The following is a 15,185-nucleotide window of genomic DNA, read 5'->3' as shown; positions in this document are numbered from 1 at the left end:
ACAATGCCCCAACCAGCTGAGCCACACCAGCAAGGGCAGTTCTTCCAGGCTTAAAAGACTTTACAAGTAGTACCGACTTTTGCTTAAAATGAAAGAATCTCATCAGTCACAAAACCTAAGGCAGTTAACAGCGGAGGGCCTCAGGAGCCGCAGCGCCCTAGAGGAGGGCGTGGATGGCAGCTTGGCAGGGTCTGGAGATCGAGACTGTAACCAGAGGCGCTAGGTAGAGAGTCTCCCTTTTGTGTGATGTACTCTCTGTGCCTAGGCAGAGAGAGAATTTTTCAAAATCCTTTCACGGCATTAATCACTTTGCTCACTGCGACTACCCTGTAATGTGGCAGTTCCCCTTCTCCCTTTTCCAAAGGGGTATAGTGAGGACCCCATAGATGGAGTGACTTCCCTACCTTTCCGGGGTTTTCTGTGTGGCAATTGAGGCAGGCCTGGCACCGGGGTCAATCTCCTTTCAGTACGCCGCACTGCCTTCATATGCCCTGCAGGAACTCAATGAGCCCAAGTGCCCACACCCACGGCACGGAGATACTCTGAAAGTCATTGGCATCAGGTGAGCGGTCCCAATAACGGATCCAACTTGATGTGTACAGCGGCAAGTAATTTTCTGTGAGACATCATCATCATTAGCTCTCAATGACTACATTTTCCGTCTCTTTGGCCCACAAAAGCCGATGGAGAAGCTGTTCAGGTAGCTCTGATCCAAGTTTCCCAGATCCAGGAGGCTTGGTTTTTCCATCCGAGGCTCAGTAAAGCACACAGACTGGTGGCTGTGGAGGCACGTGAATGGCTGACCCTTCCGAGCTCCGCCGGCCACCACGGTGGCTCTGTGCACGCTGTCATCTGGCCGACACAGCTCTCACGCAATTACCCATGGCTGCTTAGTGACAGTATTAGGAAAGTTAAGTTGGAATTACTCCCAACTCCTAATTTACCACTCCATAAAAATTCAAAGTTAGAAAGAAAACTAGCTTGGCTGCAGCCTCTATGTGTTTTTGCAAGACACAGCTGGGCAGGTAGGGGTGAAGGAAGAAGCCGTCTGACCGAGCACTTCCATTATCTGGATATGCTGGGGGAGGGCTGAGAGACACCCTGAGAGCCATTTCAGGATGCAAGGGATTTACATTTTTAAAAAGTCCACACCTGAGGGGACATGCTTTTTAGAAGACTGATTTTAGAGAGAGAAGAAGGAGGGAGGGAGGGATGGAAAGAGCGAGTGTGAGAGAGAGAATGAGAGAGAGAATGAGAGAGAAAGAGAGAGAGCATGCATCAATCGGTTGCCCCCCTTACATGCCATGACTGGAAATTGAACCTACAACCTAGGTATGTGCCCTGACCAGGAATTGAACCCAAAACCTTTTGGTGAATGGGATGACTCTCCAACAAACTGAGTCACCCTGCCAGGGCGGAGCTAAGTATTTAAGAGGGGGAGTGGACAATCCGTCCTTACCCAGAAGCTGCTTCTCTTTTATGGATGTTTGGACAGACCCGGTGACCTCTGCCCTTTCCAAGCATGTTCCTTCTCTTGCCTCTGACCGTCCATCTTCAACCCTGTGCCATCAATGTAAAAATGTAGGGCTCTCTTTCCTAATGTCAGGAAATTCTTATTTCTCCATGTGACTGCTTGGGACACTTTAAAGAAGGTCAATGTTATATTAATGTTTAATCCTGTAGGCTGCTCATTTGTTTTAAAAGTTACTTTGATGCAAAGAATTTTTTAAGAACTATAATCAAAAGAAAGAAAAAGCAAGTGGGGGGAGAAACTCACCCACCACGCTACCACCCTCGTTTTCACTCTTCCTCCGTTACAATCTACATTTCGGGAATTACTAAAAAGAAGTTTTCCATTAAAGATGCTGAGTATTTCATGGGTTTGGGCCTCAGCGATCAAGATGAAGTGGCTGGCTTTTTGGAGGGTTTCCACTGCTTTAAACAGGAGTGGATACCAGCAGGATCATGGAAATTCAGCTGACAACTTTCTAGCCACTTCCCACCCTAGAGCGCTGCCTGGTCTCCCACCTCCCACGGCTCTGATCCAGGAATTCCCGCCATTGAAAGTTAGCTCAGTTCCTTAGAATTTAAACAGGACTTAATTTAAACAAACGGCTCAGTTGCCATCTGGCAAAGGCCTGGCAGGGAGTGAGAAAAGCCCTCTAAAATGTTTAGTCTGTTTTACTCTACATTTTCCTAATATTTTGCCTTATGTGTCTCTTTCTGGTTAGCAGTTATTACTGGGTCTTCATCTTTCTCTGCACCCACTTACACCTGTTCAGGGTGAATTTCTATCCTTCCTCCTTCTCTCTCCAGTGTCTCCCTCTCTCGGTCTCTTTCTTCCTTTCCTTTCTGATGCGCTAGTAGAGTGCAGGCCAGCACCATCGCCTAGGTGAGGAGGGTTCCTGTAGGAGGTGCTGCTTACCTGTTTGGACCATCCTCTAACAGGTCGGTCGGTGGGGGAGGTCCAACAGTGATGATTTCGAATGAGAAATCAAATCACAACCAATTACAAATTTAAAAAAGCCAACAGACATCAAAGGCAAAGGCAGTGAAAGCAAAATAAACAGGTGAGACTACCTCAAACTAAAAAGCTTCTGCACAGCCAAGAATACCACCAGCAAAATGAAAAGGCAGTCTACCGAATGGGAGAAAACATTTGCAAATCCCACATCTGATAAGGGGGTTAACATTCAAAATAGATTAAGAACTCACACAACTTAACAGCAAAAAACCAAATAATACAATTACAAAATGGGCAGAGGACCTGAATAATCATTTTTCTAAAGAAGACACAGAGATGGCCAACAGGTACATGAAAGGATGCTCAACATCACAAATCATCAGGGGCGTGCAAATAAAAACCACAGTAAAACATCACCTCACACCTGTTAGAATGCCTATCATTACAGACAAGAGACAGCAGTTAAGTGAGGACATGGAGGAAGGGAACCGTTGTGCATTGTGGGTGGGAATGCAGACGGGCACAGCCACTGTGGGAAACAGTACAGAGAGCTCAAAAAATTGAAACTGGAAACACCTTATGACCCAGCAATTCCACCTCTGGGTAAAATTCATCTGAAGGCAATGAAAACACTAACTTGAAAAGGCATCTGCCCCCCGTGTTCACTGCAGCATGATTTACAATGGCCAAGATATGAAAATTACCTAAGTGCCCTTCAACGGATGAATGTATTAAAAATGTGGTATAATGTATATAATATATACACAAACAATAGGAATATTATTCAGCCATAAAAAGGAAATCTTGCCATTTGCAACAACCCTGCGACCATTATGCTAAGTCAAGTAAGACAGAGAAAGGCAGATACCGAATAACCTCACTTATATGAAGATTCTTAAATAAAATCCTGAACTCAGAGATAGAGAACAGACTGATGGTTGCCAAGGGCAGGAGGGCGGGCAAGGTATGGGTGCAGTAGGTGAAGGGACCCAAAGGTACAAACGTCCAGTTACAAAGAAGTCCTGCCTACAAAAATCACAAAATCTGGAGACACAGCATTATATGTACATAATTTATAAATAAGAACTTAATAATAAATAAACATATTACATGTAATACATATTGGTTGACTGACCAGCCCGCCATTATTTTTTCCTACATTCTTGGCTACACACTTTTTATATGTTAATGATTTTTGTAACATCAAAGAGAAACAACTTATTCTTAGTGTCATGCTAATTTTTTGCCAATTTTTAGGAGTGTTGACAAATTTAGGAAAACCTCTAGGTTTTTTTCAAGTGGAAGTTAAGTCTTAAGATTTTGAGCTAGCAGTAATTTTAAATACTATAAATTGAAGACACTTATGGAACATGTGTGTCAGACATGTTCTTGTGGTGGCGGTTCATTGTGAGCTTTTTCTCCTTTTTTAGTCTCCAACAGGATGCAACTTCTGCTTTGACCCAGCATCAACGAGAATGACACTGCCAACTCACAACATGAACACTCCGATGATCACACGCCTTTTGCACAGACTCGCCCTTGGCTTTGCGCACTTCAAACCCGTCTCTCCTTCAGGACACACGCACTTCGGTGTTGGGCACCTCTGTTGACAACGCCAGGTGAGGATGCGCAGCAGACTGGAGGTATGCTCACACAAGCTCTTTCTACACTGAGACGACCAGCATAACTTAGTAAGTGTGTCCCATGAAATCCAAACCGAATGCATCAGCAACTCAACTTTCCTTTAGCTGGATCCGCGCAACGGTCATTGTCACCTCTGATGCCACCAGAGGCAACAGGTCATTAGAGGGAGAGTTGAAGTAGAAAAAGAGAATGGTTTTAACTGATTACAGTTGAAATATCTCATTTTTTTATTAAAAAAAACATGTGATGTGTGAACACATTTCTAAGTCATGCTCAGGACCTCGGAAGCCGTACAAATGCATACCTCTGACCCTTCCACTTCATCCGCTTCACTGCAGTGGTGGACCTCTGAACTTCAACTTCACTGGCGTCACTATGAATCTGCCTCTGCTACAGGAAAAGCTTAACTTGTTTTGTTTCTTTTTCCCAGACACAGAAAAAAGCTTTAAAAGCAACAGACACCTTCTTCTATAGTAGAACTGTATTCAGTGGCTCCTACATATTTGCACAGATAAAAATCATCACTTTGGCACGGTGGCTGTCCGCACAGATGTAGCTGAGTAATATTTCAGGGCTGTGGACTGCGAGGGGCACATGGGGGGCAGTGGGGGACACCGTGGCTTTGCGCACCAAGGGACGGGTGAGGCCGTGCCGAGCGGGTGGGATCACTTCAGTTCAGGCCCCACGCAATTCCAGCCTTGCTCTGGGCCCCCAACATTACCTGAGACTCGGCGATAGCCACCGTCTGATCTTTGGCAAGCAGTTCCTCCAAAACAAAACCAGCCGGCCAACCCAGCAATAATGAAAACGACAGCGTCCCTTTCCCTCTGATCGCGCCCGAGACTCTCATTCTTTCTTTGGCAAACCCGTGAACCCAGCTGACACGAGAGAGGAAAGTTCGTTTTTGTTCTTGTTTGCTGATGGGAAGGCGCAAAATAACCTCTGCATTGGGGTCCATTTTTCTTAGACGTGCCCCTCTACAGGGGGTTCTGATGTCAGTCTTCTGGGTCTCCACACTAAGAACCCAGGGAAACTGTCCCGTAGCAGGTTAGGGAACGTGAGCTAATCCGAGATGATGGTCTCAGTGGCCCGTGGCACACACATGGGGTGTATGGAGGGGCATCTGTGTCCTTTGCTCAATGTGTCCCTTCAGAAACTGTGCTCTTGGCTGTTTTGACCCGAGAGAGGAGAAGGGAGAACCTCAAACACCTGCGGACGTGTAAAATGGAGCACAACGTGGCGGAGCTTCTTTTCCAACCGCTGTTTCCCGCTCTAATTTCTCTGGTGAAGCAACATCTAATACCCGAGACACACGATATACAGATTCATTCATATTCGGGCACAAATATTGGGAAGACTGAGGCAGGGCACAGGGCAGAGGTCTTGCCCACAAGGTCATTATAACTTAGTGAGGGAGGCCTTACCCTGGGCAAGCGAGAGGGCAGAGCGCAGTGGGCGGCGAGCAATGGTGGGAGATGAGGAGGGGGAGGTCCCCAGGTTGGCTCATAGCCCCTGGGCCTGGGGGCCACAGCCAGGACTCTGGATTTTATGCTCCTTGGTCACTCAGTAGCCGTGTGACACTGGGAAGGTTAACATCCCTGTGTTCCAGTCTCTTCATTTGTCAATTGTTGGGGGGGGGGGGGTTGTCATTGGTTGAACTGTGTCCCCCATCCCATTCCTATGTTGAAGTCCTTGTTCCCAGTACGTCAAAATGTGGCCGTTTTTGGAAAGAGGGCTGCTGTCATCTAGCTGAGGTCACACTGCAGCCAGCTGGGCTCCTGTGCCACACACCCGGTGTCCTTGTAAGATGGGAACGAGATGAGCGCCAGGGTGGGTGTCCTGTGAAGACTGGTGTCACACTGCCACAAAGCAAGGAACCCCCAAGAACTGAGAGAGAGAACGGGAACATGTCTCTCCCTGGTGCCTTGAGAGAGCACGGCCCTGCCCACACCTTCGTTTTGGAGTTCTGGGCTCCAGCATTCTAAGGCAGTGAGTTTCTGTTGTTTGAGCCACTCAGTTTGTGGCCTTTGGTTACAGAGGCTCCAGGAAAGGAACATTCGGGGCATTGAGGAGGAGGCATGCAGTACAATGTCTGCTACTAGTGATTTCTCAATAAATGTTAGTTTGCTACTATTTAAAAACAGGAAAAAAAGTGATTCTGTACACTGACTCCTCAAGTAGGGATTAAACCTGGGAAGAGGGACAAAGCAGGACCTTCCACCCAGCAGACTGAGGCTGGTGTGGGGTGCAGTGGGGTGTGCCAGGCTTCCGACTGGAGGCTGACAAACAGTGGACAGATGGTCACCACTGCTGGTCGCTCCTGATCTGGACAAGAACCAAATGACAGATCCAGAGGCAATGGCGTGTTCAGCTCTGATGTTGCTCGCCCCATCTCCGAGCTTCTCCGTGGAGGCCTCTGTTCCTTCCATGAGATGTCCCATCCCCTCCCAGTCACAGCATCCTGTTATGGGGGCCAGAGTCCATCATTGCTGCCCTGATCTGCACAGACCCTCCCAAACTGCCTGTGTGTGTGGGTGTGTGTGTGAGGTCCATTAAACCACCTGAACGGAAAGAAATGAGGCAGATTAGACAGCCCCCTGTCCACCACCTTCACTGCGCAGTGGCCTGGCTGCTGGGCCAACAGGGCCACCTCTGTCAGCAAGTAACTCCTTTGACTTCTGTGTGCCTGCCAGAGAGAGGGGAGGGGCCAGGCTGTTGGAAATGTCCTTCTTTGCACGTTTCCTGAGCGATCCAGGATCCACCTTTTCTCAGCAGCCCCAGCACAGCACCCTGCCTGGCACAGGGGGACTTTGAAGCTATTTTGTAACCGTCTACCTGACAGTGGCTGGCAAGCCAGGTTCATCGGGGAGTGGGATGTGCGGTGATCTCCAGGGCCCTTTTCCATTTCAAAGTCACTGAGGACATAAAGGTCATCTGAGGGACAGTTGTGCCCCACCTCGCCCTCCCGACCCCCACAGCAACTGCTCAGGAGTCACCAGCATGCTGGCTGATTGCCTTTTCTGCCCTCCAAACTGCACAGTCTCCATGCTAAGTTGGGGGAGCTCCTTGGGCTCCAAGCCTACCAGTGGCATCACAGGTGTGCTCCTCAGGCCAGCTGTTAGCTGGCCTCAGTGGTTACAGTGATTGGCCTGCTCAGCAGGAAGCTAGCACTCCACCAGCTGCAGAGTTTAAATGAAAGCTCCCTGCCTGCCTGCCTCCCACCCTGTTCCCCAACAGCCTCCTTCCACTCCAGGCGATAAGGGATGTAAGGGGCTCCAGTCTCAAGATAGCAAAATCCCTGTTTGTGAGCTTGTACAAAGATGCACCGTCTCTGAACACGGGCCTTTGGTTTTTCTTCTTTAAAATGGATTTCGACCTTGGCTTCTTCCACGAGGTTGTGAAATTGAAGGAGGTGCACATGTGAAGTGGTGTGTAAGCAACAAAAAGTCCCACACAGTAAGCACTCTGTGGCAGGGAGACGGACAACGGCATTAGGAACATCTGCTCGTGGGGCAGGGCTCCTTGGCCTGGTATGACAGCTTTGCACATGTCTTTAAATAATGCAGAAGAACCTGGCAAGTGTAGCTCAGTGGATTGAGCGCTGATCTGCAAAGAAAAGGGTCACCAGTTTGATTCCCAAGTCAGGGCACATGCCTGGGTTGCGGGCCAGGTCCTCAGTAGGGGGTGCTTGAGAGGTGACTACACATTGATGTTTCTCTCCCTCTTTCTCCTTCCCTTCCCCTCTCTCTAAAACTCTTTAAAATAATAATAATAATGCAGATGAAGTCCAATAGGAAAAGTAGCAGCTTGAATAAGGGCAAAGTGAAGTGAACTGCCAGTCAATGGCCAAGGATTTGATACCTTATCTCCTTTAATCCACTCAAAAATCAAAGGAGACACAGGTAATTAACCACACGTTAAATCAGAGGTTCCCAAACTTTCTCAGCTCACGGCGCCCCCAGTGCGCCCGCATCGCTAGGAAAAGAACCACCTGACTGTGCTGTGGATGATGGAGTCAGGTCCGAACCACATAATGCATAGAGCCAACCTAACAGCCAGCACCACCGGGCCCAGCACAGCGCCTCGGGTTTGGGAATCAGGCAGGACGCCACTCAGTTCATCTTCCGCATTGCCTTTCCCACGGTACCAGGGTTTCATCACGGCGGGAAGCCCAGCTTGTGGGTGATATGACTTAATGAAAGGATGAAGCGATTTCCTGCGGACCCTGAGCTGTCCCGAGCTAGTGGTTCACACTCGGAGTTGAACGGCCGCGTTTCCCGCGACCTTTGAAACCACCCCGGGGTGGGGGGCGCTGAGAGTTCGCTGCGACGCCCCGGGGTGCCTCAGCGCGCACTTTGGGAACCGAGGTAATAAACGAACGCCCCGAGTGTGCAGTAACTTCGAGTCAGTGTTTCAAGTTTTAACAAGCGCAGGGATCACCCGGGGATCTTGCTCAAACACGGCTCCTGATTCAGCAGGGCTGGGTGGGGCCTGAGATGCTCCTTTTCTAGCAAGTTCTGGAGTGCAGAGGACGCGGCCAGCTCGGAACACCCCGCGTGCACGGAGGCTGTCAGTGCGGCAGTCGGGGGCGGGGCGGCAGCCTACGTAACAGTCCCGGTCCCCGAGCCCGCGCCCCACCCACAGCCGGCCTGCGGCCCGGGTCGGGAAAACCGTGAGACCGTCTGAGCGGACTTCCGGTCTGTCTGGACGGAAGCCCGGAGGCTGTCCGTCCCATCCTCGCAATAGCACAGCAACGACGGCACACACCGAAAACCGGCAACTCGTCCTGGACCAGTCGGGGAACTGAGGTCACGGGACAGGCCGCCAGCCCCACACCGGAGAGACCGCGGGCCTCACAGAGTCACAGCCCACCGGAGGGAGCGGACCGGGGTCAGTGCGGGCGGCGCAGCTGCGTGTGGTCAGCGCGGCTGGAGGCTGGGCTGCCGAGGCTGAGAGTTGACCGTGCAGCGAGGCTCCCACACGTTCAGGAGTGGTACCGGCCTGCCCCGCCAGGTTGTCACAGGGAAGACCCGGAGAAAAAGCCCCTCCTGCTTCGGAAGGGAGAGGGGGAAACAGCCGCCACTAAACACGCCCAGAGCATCCTGGTCTTTGCGGCGAGGCCCGCCCTCACCTGCCGGGCAGTTACCAGCGCCGCGTGGGCCTCGGCGAAGAAGACGCCAACTCGGCCCCTTGGAGCCCTCAGCATCCAGCGTGTTCGGAGCAGCAGAGGACCAGTTGAAAAAGGGAATCATGCAAGGCAGATGACTAATAATGCAACATGATTGTAACAATAGGAAAATAAATCGCTGTTTAGAATCACCAGTGGCTTTGTGAGGGTGGATTCTGGAAATGGGACAGACCCTTGCATCCTGCCAAGTTCCTAAACGGATGTGGGTGCGCAGAGTTGGGCCTGGAGCTAACCTCTGGTGGTGAGGACAGAAGAGAGCGAGAGGGAGAAGAATTTGGCGTTGCTTCCGAGAAGTAGAGGTCCATGCAGTAGAGGACCTGAGGGGGAAGCTGGAGGCTGCCTGATGGGAAAACGGCCAAGGGTGGTTGTTTTTTTTTTTAATACAGAGATGTCTTGAATTCGATGTTAAGTCGTGTATGTTGCTATAGTAACAAGATGGTATGAAATACTGATTGAAATTCAGTCTCATCTTAACTAATTACATGTTCAATGACCCTGTTTTGAAATAAGATCCCATTCCGAGGTGCTGGAGATTAGGACGTCCACGTACGAAGCTGGGAGTTGTGGACCATACTTCAACTCCCCAGACGGGTATGGTAGCAATGGTCATGGACCACATTTTATACAGACGTGTCTTTGAAAAGAAAAACTCCTGAATCCTAGCTTTGGGAAGCAGATGGCATTACTGCAGAGGTGTTTGGCAAGCGTGCCACTGTGTTATGTACACTGTATTACGTACCACGGGATGTATAGCTGACCCTCCTCTGAAGCTTTACTCTGAAAATGAACCCGCTCGGTGACAGCTGCCAGATGACACGCTCAGTTTTGGAAGAGAACGGGTTAACTGTGAAGCCTATATGAGGTCATCTCAAGTTGGCTGCAAGGAAAGAGTGGCCACAGACCAAACGTGGGATAACTTTGCCTTGTAGAGATACAGGGTCCAACACAAATAACACCCCTTTTCTATTATAAAATCTTTTACGACAAAACCATAAGCAAGTAATAGCAAGTTTTAAGCAAACCCATAAGCTGTAACTTAACAATATCACACTCAAGCACATTTTTAGGTGAAATGTTCAAATTGCTGTGCATCTCGTGCAAGACATTCACGTACCCTACCAACCACACTCAAGTGGGCGCTACTTCTGCCGCACTGTGTAAAAGGAATCTCGGGAGAAAAAAGCAAGAAATACTCAGTGATATTGCAAAGTGGTTTTTTTAGTATTTTAAAACTTGTTTTTGTAAACTGGGGTTTCCCTAGACTCCCTTCAGGGTACTTTCTTGAGCCCAGAAATGCTGAAAACTACTGCACTAAACAACCACTTTGATGAAAAGATTGAACTGCTGGCCCTTCTCATTGGAGGGCACTACTGGGTGCTCTTGACCTCTCACTTGGGCTTCGGGCCAATGAGACAGCCTCCGAACCCAGTGTTCAGAGCAGTTTAGGCCTGAGGCAAGCACTGGTACCCGCGGTCGGGTCTGATCTGGGACGGGAGGGAGGGCTTTGCAGGTCAGTTTTTTTTCAGCAGGGCAGAAGCGGCTCAGCAGCCTCGGAGCAGGTGAACCACTAGATGGCGCTCCATGCTCATGCTCCTGTGGAATCTCCAGGCAACCAGAATCTGGCTGCTGGCTCCCTGGACTAGCTTATCTTTCTTCCTTAGGCACAACACCTAAGGCCGGTGATGCTTTTAGGGACTCAGAAAAGCATTTTAATTTCTTTTAAAAATTGAAGAAAAGAGTAGTATAGTCCTGATTACATTTATCTTTACAGTGCAGTCATAAAACATGCTTTTATATACATATATGTTTTATATGGATAAAATACACACAAATATGTTATATATAAATAGAGGAAGGGGCCCAGGAAGGCAAAGTGTCTAGGGCCCATGAAAGTCATAATACAGCCCGGATCGTGGATCAAAAATGTCAGTGAAATTTAACACAGGTCCCAGGAGCATCTCTCCTGGTAGACGTCTTTCACCACGCATGCATTCATGTGTTTGTTTAAGTCCACGGCTCCTTTCTCAGTCACACGTCCTCTTGATTTCACCTCCTCAATATCTCTCTGAGCTGTCACCTTTGCTGGGGACCCACACTGCCATCCTAGTCCAAGTCCCTGGACCATTGCTCTTGAACTCTTTAACAGGAGCCTCCTACCCACCTCTAGGCATCCAGCCCCTTTTATAGGCAGCCGGAGGCATTTTTCAAAGATCAGACCTGATCATGTCAGTTTTTTGCTTTAATCCAAAACCTTCCATGATTCTCCGCTGCCTGAAGTAGCCCCTCTCAGGAGCTGTGTGCACATTCGGGGAAGCGGGCAAGACAATTCACTGGAGCATAGAAAGAAAACACCTGTTCTTTATATTTACCTTTTATCTGATCCTTTAAACACGTGGGTTTTTGTATGATCTGTTTACACAATATATGTGCATTATTTATACACATATACTATATTGTATATATATACACATATACACAATTTAGATATTTACACATATAAATAATGTGTATTATTTATACACATTTGGGAAAGGTGTGCATTTTCAAGGTTCTTTTTTCCTAGAAGGATGAAACGTTGAAAGTATTGGGAAACCTTAAAAGTGATGTTCAGGCCTTTCAGAATTGCACACAAGGCCTTTCTGATGCAAACCAAAACTACCTGTACAATCTTACCTGCTTAATTCTAGCCACAGAGGACACGCTGTAAGAGTCTAAGCCCTTCCACTTTCGTGGCATTTACACGTTTAATGCACAGGATGCCCCGCCCTCGCCCTCACCCCTCACCTGGTACAATCCTCCTCCCCGATCAGCACCCAGCTCCTGGGGTCCTCTCAGCAGTCCTGCGGTCCGTGTGTGGCCTTAGTTGTGCCATGTTTGTCTGGTTGTGTTTTTTCTTCCCCCTTTGCTGTGTTCCGTGGTGTGCGGCATGGGTATGTACGCCCACATGTGCACACGGATGTGCAGGAGGGTGGCATTTATCGAGCAGCTTTTAGATGCCTGTCACTGTGCTAGGCCTTTTCTCTGTGTAGCTTTCAGTTCATCTCTCATTTAGGGGACCAGGCCCTCCTGGTTTGCCTGGAACTTTCTAGGTTTTAGCTCTGAAAGTCCTGTGTGCCAGGAAACTCCTCCGTTTTCTGGGACAGCTGGTCACCCTGTACAATAAACCGCATTGTCTGGATGAGGAAAAAATAAGGCTCAAAGAAGTTATAAAAACTTAGCTAAATTCACAAAGCTAATTAGTGCCAGGACCTGGCTGTGTCCCTCAGAAAATCAGTGTTCTTTCCATCCTGGCACACTGCCTGCCCATGGCGGGGACCAGGTCTTATTCAACTTTGTATCTTCACCACTGACATGCTTCCCACCTATGTTAAATATCTGGTGGGTGAGTGATGAGCGGATGAAAGAATGAATGAACCCTCCAAAAGAGGATCAAAACAGGTACTGCATGGTGACATAGTAAACTCACCAGGCTGTGTCTCCTCCCTCCCTGTGACTCTACATAGTCACAGAATGTTAGAAAATTGGGCTCAGAGAGGATCAATGACTTGCCCAAGGTCACACTTCTGAAAGGAAGTTGAAGCAGGGGCAAGAACTCAGATTTCCTGACTCATACACTCCAGGGGTCTTTCTACCAGAGCACTGTGTGAAGAAGTAAAAACCAAAGGGCAGAAGAAATAGTGGGAGAAAACTGGGCTATTTTTTTAAACATCTAACTAAAGATGCTATGCAGCCCTAAATTGCCAAGACTTGTACCACTTAAAAAACCCTTAAAAAAAAAACCAAGGTTATGAATTTTTCTTAAAAGATAAACAACCCTCTCAAAAAAGAGTGCCTTCCATGTGGGGAGGGCTTAGAACAGGAGCATGAAATGCAGGAAGTGCCACATTTGCCCTCCAGAGGGAGCCTTTGTTCTCGTCAAGCCTCCCTACTCCCACCCAAAACAATCAAGCCTTGGGTCCGACCAACCTGGCGTCTGCAAAATGGAAGGGCTGTTTGGAGACCAGGCAGCCAGGCACTGCTGGCCAGAGGAGGGCCAGTGCCCACGCTCACCACCTGAGCTGCTTTCAAATGTCCACTTAGCTCCACATTCATGGGCGTTTCTTGGCTTCCAGGCTGGGTCTGTGCTTTGTGCTTGGCCTTTACTGACCTCTGATTCCGAAGGGAAGTTCAGCCCCAGGCAAATGGAAATTTCAATGCACAACAGAACACACGGGTTCCTCCAGGGCTGCTGGCTGGCCCAAGCATCTTGACCCTGGCCTTTCCAGAGAAGCCCCAACCCCACCTGTGCCAAAGAACAAAATGAGCCCAGCAGCAGCCATCCGGGCCAGGACCTACGGCTAGAGAGGGAAAGCTGTTGGTTTTTCCTTCTGGATCTGCTGTCAACACTGTTTCATGGGAAAGAAGGGAGGAGGGAAGGAAATGAGGCTTGGCTTTGCATTCTGTCCCCTCCACCCCAATCTGGTGGACCGAGGCCGTACCTGGGAACATTCTGGATGCTTATAAATGGCTGAGGAAGCAGGGTCACTCAGCCCTCGTTAGAGTCAGGGAAATTATTAGCCCTCATGGCCTCTGTGAGCAGCTGAAGCGATAGTAAGCCCTAGCAGGATGGTTGGGGTGACAGTATGGAGGCGAAAACTGAGCAGAGCACCCCCAAACCAGCCAGAGTGTCTTCTGATCAGCACCAGGATCTGAACCAGGGATGAGGTCCTGGAGCTTTGAGGAAGAGTGTGACGATGGTGTCCCGGGTCCCCCGGGTTGCTACTGGCACAGCCTCAGGCTTGGCTTCCCTGGAGTCTGCTCCAGGAAAGTGAGCTTGGATTCACCTTAGTAAGTGCTCAGGGACATGCTGGAATTGCTACCAGATCCTTGGACAGGCAGACACCAGACCACTGGGAGGGACCAAAAGGGAGACCCTCCCTTCTCTGCCAGCCTCCAGGAGATCCTCACCGCATCTGTCAGGGTCACCGGTGACCACCACCCTCACAGGGAATTGAAGCTGGCAGAGCTCGCTCTGTGATTGGTGGCAATGCAGCAAGCCACGTCTCCTGCTGCTGCAGCATCTCTGTGTAGTCAATTGTGTGCCTTACCTAGGACCTTTAGCTCTTCCAACAGCCAAACGAGTACCTGCCATGACGGGGATACCTGCCTCTGAGGGCCACCCAAGCTGGCTGGAGGGACTGGGAAGCTTTTCTGGAGGTGCTGGGAGCTGGGAATGAGGAAGAGTCACTAAGTGGAGAGCAGAGAGGGAAAGGGGTAGGGCAGCCCATGTCTCCAGCGCAGTGAGCTCTGTAAGGAGGGGAAGCTGAGTCCAGTTCACGGTAGTAGCCGTGTGTTTGTCACAGCGCCCCCTGGCGCTTGAAGAACCCGCTCGCTAATGGGCTATGGAATGACTAGTCCAAAGGCCTGGGAGCCAGGGTGCCTGAAAGGTTTAGATCTGCTGGAGTGGAGCCAATGCGTGTCTCTTGGGGACTGGGGTAGGGTGGGGTACCCCGAGGAGAGGCCGGAGAAGGAAACGGATCAGATCGGGGTGCCCGGGAAGCCACGTTAAGGGACTGTCACTTTCTCCTGAGGGCCAATGGCAGGGAGAGGGAGTAGTGAGGACATCCTGTCCCTCCTGCTTCTCATCTGCTTAGGGAGACAACATATTTCAGTGCTCGCCGGACCCCTTCAAGCACCCACATTCTCTAGCTGGGCTCCTTTCTCATTCCCTTGATGTCTGCATTTTAGAAAACGACTCTGCATCGTATTGTAAAAACAGAGGACAAGAACCCACTGGAAGGTGACCCGGTGAGGCAGGGCAGCCACACCACCGCCTCTCACTCTGCCAACGTCTTCTAACAGTGCACATTGTGTCCTGACATTTTACCCTGCCCTCAGAACACTTCCTTC

General features: G+C 49.6%; 1 protein-coding gene across 2 annotated transcripts in view; it reads right to left on the bottom strand.

Annotated features, from left to right (window-relative positions):
• CDCA7L (cell division cycle associated 7 like) overlaps positions 1-15,185 on the bottom strand; it is a 137,514-nt gene that overhangs the window by 121,062 nt on the left and 1,267 nt on the right. The gene's annotated exons all lie outside the window — the stretch shown is intronic.

Source organism: Desmodus rotundus, chromosome 6 (assembly GCF_022682495.2).
Source record: "Desmodus rotundus isolate HL8 chromosome 6, HLdesRot8A.1, whole genome shotgun sequence".
NCBI lineage: Eukaryota > Metazoa > Chordata > Mammalia > Chiroptera > Phyllostomidae > Desmodus > Desmodus rotundus.
Note: the sequence above shows the minus strand (reverse complement) of the source record. Positions and strands in the feature narration are given on the sequence as shown.